Source organism: Pinus tabuliformis, chromosome J (genome assembly GCF_031772625.1).
Source record: "Pinus tabuliformis cultivar Carrire ecotype Pingquan chromosome J, CPIR1, whole genome shotgun sequence".
Classification (NCBI taxonomy): domain Eukaryota; kingdom Viridiplantae; phylum Streptophyta; class Pinopsida; order Pinales; family Pinaceae; genus Pinus; species Pinus tabuliformis.
In genome coordinates this window covers 1,633,872,066-1,633,876,780 of record NC_142295.1, presented here as the reverse complement: position 1 = coordinate 1,633,876,780, position 4,715 = coordinate 1,633,872,066, and the positions used below count along the sequence as shown (strand labels likewise).

Genomic DNA, 4,715 nt, shown 5'->3' with positions numbered 1-4,715 from the left:
ATAGGGAGATCCTTTTTCCTTTTGATCATGCCTAATCTATGTTATGTGAAACCATATGTCATGACATCACAATATTAAATACAAGTACAAGCATACATACCTCATTCTTCCTTTAGCTTTCTTGATTGAAAATTAGAATATGGATTTCTTGGTCTTAGAAATTTTAAGTGGAACATATATATATATATATAGTAGACATTGGGCTATTAATATCATGGTAATGTACAATGACGCTTCTCCAATTTATGCCTTAAGGCGTTTCTTTTGCAACTTTTAGTGCAATTGCTAGTTATATAATAAACAATTTCATCCAATAATGAAGAGAGGCCATCTTCATTCAAATTTCTTTATTTACTTTGTATATGAATTTTGTACAATAATTTTGGATGCGTAATGCGATGTAGAAAAAGGGAAATTACAGGATCTGCCATGAAAACACCTCAAATTTCACAAAAGATTATGTAGAGGTTCTGTAAAAAATATTATCGAGTTTCTAAAGTGGAGTGGACGGACTAGCAGTGTCGTTGCGTACACATGCAGTAGAGGTACTTTTATCCCAGAAGAAAACGACTAGACCGTCATCACAGGTATCGAGAGAGTGGGGAATTGGGGGAAGAGAGGGTACGTTTACAATGCCTTCCAATATCTGCAGCACTTCACTCATTGACGGCCTCGCTTCTTCGTCGTCCTGAATGCACCATCCTGCCACTGTGGCAGCCCTCTCCACTTGTTCCGCGTCTGCATCGTTCAACAATTCTTTGTCCAGTACCTCCATGCCGTTTCCGTTGCTGATGTGAGTTGCAGCCCAAGCCGGAAAGAACAGTTCGGACGATTCAGAGACCTTGTCCATGTTTCTTTGCCCCGCAATTATTTCAAGCAACGTTATTCCGAAGCTGTAGACGTCGGCCTTCACAGTGATCGGCAGACCTGAGAGCCACTCGGGAGCCAAGTACCCTCTTGTTCCTCTCATGGTCGTCAGAACCTTACTATACTCTCTGCCGAGGAGCTTCGCCATTCCAAAATCGGCCACCTTCGGGCAGAAATTGGAATCGAGGAGGATATTTTCGGGCTTGATGTCGCAGTGAATAATGCGGTCCTTGCACTTCTCGTGCAGGTAAACAATTCCCCGGGCAGTTCCCACTGCGATGCTGAAACGCGTTTTCCAGTTCAACAACTTGTGCTGTTCATCATTTCTCTGGGATTTCTTGAATAGGAAGGAGCTGAGGCTGCCATTAGGCATGTATTCGTACACCAACAGTCTTTGGGAGCCCTCTGTACAAAACCCAAGCAGCCTAACCAAATTCACATGCTGGGCTACTCCGATGGTACTCACCTCCATGCAAAATTGCTTTTCTCCTTGGCTCACGCTCTCCAACTTCTTAACTGCCACCGGAGAGCCATCTGCTAAAGTCCCTTTGAAGACGGAGCCGAAACCCCCACCTCCCAGACGCTCAGAAAATTTCTTCGTTGCATTCTGCAACGCTCTGTAAGTGAATAAAGTTAGCCCGGTGGTGACATATTCTGTGGAAAGCAAAATGGAACGCTTCCAAAACCAGATAAACAACAACACAAACGTCAAAATAGCAAGTAGGCCACCTACGACACCGCCCATCACGCCTGCGAGTTTGGTCTTCTTGTTGGAATTGACGGAATGAGGCACATCAGCGGCATCTAACCGCAGAAACAGAGAGATCCCGTTGGAAGTATCGTACAGATTTAGTAATTCACTGAACCACATTACACACCTCTGCGAAGTGCCGTTAATGTAAGCGTATGCGGTGCAGGAGCAATTGCTGAGACAGGCTTCCTGGCACCGGTTTTGGCCTTTGTATTCAACCCCGTGAGAGGGCACAGATGTGCCACTTATGTTGGGTATTTTTAATGGAGAAAATACCAAAACCAAATAAAATTCACTACAGAGACAATTCTCTGTTTCTTCTGTCCAGGATCTTTTGCAGAGAACCTCTTTAAAACCAAATTAACTCAGAAGAGACCATTGCAACACCATAAAGCATTTCTATTGATTAAAACAAAAGACTGTTACATATTTCATCCTCTGTGCAGAGAGGAATTTACAAAACAAACTCAGTCTCTCTTTTACAAAATGATTTTTACACTGCTGTGTAAAATCTTCATTCACATTTACTACTGTAAAAGAGCATTTACATTTACTGTTGTAAGAATAGAAATTCCTTACATGAAAACTTACTTTTACTGCTGTAAAAGAAAATCTTATATTTTCATTATATTCATAATGCCGGAGAATACATTTCAATCACAAAAAAAAACTTCTTTCATCCTTTTCACGCTTCTGCGCTTGATGCATTACATATCCACCAATTAACCCCAGCTCTGTTTTTTTTCATGGCACTGCTGTGCTCTGCTTTTTTTTCATTTCACTTCACACACAAAATGAACACAAAATTACATATATCAAAAACAACAAAAACTTAATCACACGTTGACTTGCCCATACCTATCTTAATTTCCCCATACTTACGTGCAACCAAAATTAAATAAAAAAGGACTTACCCATACCTCCGTAAGTAATAAAAACATTAAAATTTAAAATTTCTACCTAAAACTATGACTATGCATTAAATGCATTAATTAGAAGCCGACGGTAAGGGTAAGATTAACGTTCTGGCAGGTTGGAGTGAGTCCACATGTGTTGACCCGATCGGACGCAATTCGCACACCAACCTCACACAACTCAAACGAACTTTACTGTCCGGGGAAAGTGGTTTTTGGGCGTTCGTACATGGGACGCGTGGCGGCAAGTGAATGTGTTCGGAGCCTCCTCCTGCTCGTACAGTCTTTGCCAAGAGTGGTGCGGGGAGACCGGGATGGTTTTCAAAAACCACCGTGCTGCGTAAAATTACAATTTTAACACTCCCCTTTAATTTTAACAGCCGCACGTTCGGTCATTCCCAAACACTTCCTCAAAAATTCGAAACTCTTCTGAACCAGTGGCTTTGTCAAGATGTCTGCAACCTGTTCCTGGGTCCTGCAATGTTCGAGGACAATTTCTCCATTGTTCACTAATTCTCTGATGTAGTGAAACCTTGTATCAATGTGTTTCGTTCTCTTATGAAACACTGAATTCTTTGACAAAGCAATAGCTGAGCTATTGTCACAAAAGACCACTGTTGCTTTTGCCTGCTCTTGGCCTAAGCTTCTCAACATCCTTCTCATCCAAACTGCTTGACATGCTGCTGCTGTAGCTGCCACATATTCTGCCTCTGCTGTAGACAATGCTACTATGGACTGCTTCTTAGAAGCCCATGAAATGGCTCCTGAACCCATATTAAAAACATAACCGGAAGTGCTCTTCCGATCATCTACACTTCCAGCCCAATCGCTATCTGTGTACCCAACCAAATCTGAATGTTCTGAGGCATGATATAAAATTCCAAACATTTTAGTGCCTTTGACATACCTCAAAATTCTCTTTGCTGCCTGCCAATGTGCCTCCTTTGGCCTCTCCATGAACCTGGAAATTAAACTAACAGCATACATTAAATCAGGCCTAGTTGCTGTTAAATACATAAGGCTGCCAACAATGCTTTTGTACAGGCTAGGATCAAAATCCTTGCTGCTGTCCTCTCTGCTGAGTTTTAATCCCATCACTGTGGGAGTGATGGCTGCCTTGCATTCTTGCATCTTAAATCTGCCCAAAACTTGATTTACATATCTTGCTTGAGATATAAAAATTCCTTTTTCATTTTGATCTACTTCTATGCCTAAGAAGTATCTCAAGAAACCCATGTCAGTCATTTCAAATTCATTCTTCATGACTGATTTAAAATTCTCAATAAGATAAATATCATTTCCAGTGAAAATAACATCATCTACATACAAGACAACAATTAAAATTTTACCATCCTTTTCCTTGATGTAGACTGTGGGTTCTCCTTCACATTTGTCAAATTCATTCTCCAATAGATATGAATCTATCCTGCTGTACCATGCTCTTGGCGCTTGCTTCAGCCCATAAAGAGCTTTCTTCAATTTGCACACTTTGTGCTCTTCTCCTTTCTTCTCATATCCGAGAGGCTGTTCCACATAGACCTCTTCCATTAACACTCCATTTAGGAATGCTGATTTCACATCCATTTGGTAGACTTTCCATTTGTTTTGAGCTGCTATGGACAGCACTGCTCTCACGGTTTCCATTCTTGCAACCGGGGCGAAAGTCTCCTCATAATCTCTCCCATACTGCTGCTTGTAGCCTTTGACAACTAGCCTTGCTTTATGCCTTTCAATCTTGCCTTCAGCATTGCTCTTGGTCTTGTAGACCCATTTCACACCAATGACTTCTTTGCCTTTCGGTAGCTCAACCAAATCCCATGTTTTGTTTCTCTCTATGGCATTCATCTCTTCATCCATAGCTTCTATCCATTTCCTATCTTTAATAGCTTCTTCAAAATGAATAGGATCATCAACATGACAATACAAGGCAAATAAGGAATTCATTCCTTCATCATAAATGTCACTTAGATTTCTAAACTTCTTACCTCTTTCACTTGGTGTGCAAGTGCTTGAAGATGCACTTGAATTTCCTCCTTGTGGTGTGCTTGGAGAAGCACTCTCATTGATCCTCAATGGTGTCCCTTGCTGTCCTTGTGTTGGTGCTGCTGTTTGGGGATTCATTTCAGCCACCTCCTCTTCATCTTCATCATGAGGCAAACAGCTTTTAATGTTCACTGTTTTCT

The 4,715-nt window shown here is 41.3% G+C and overlaps 1 pseudogene; it reads right to left on the bottom strand.

Annotated features, from left to right (window-relative positions):
• Positions 1-493: 493 nt before the first annotated feature.
• LOC149233759 (G-type lectin S-receptor-like serine/threonine-protein kinase At2g19130 pseudogene) lies at positions 494-1,738 on the bottom strand (annotated as a pseudogene).
• Positions 1,739-4,715: the final 2,977 nt, after the last annotated feature.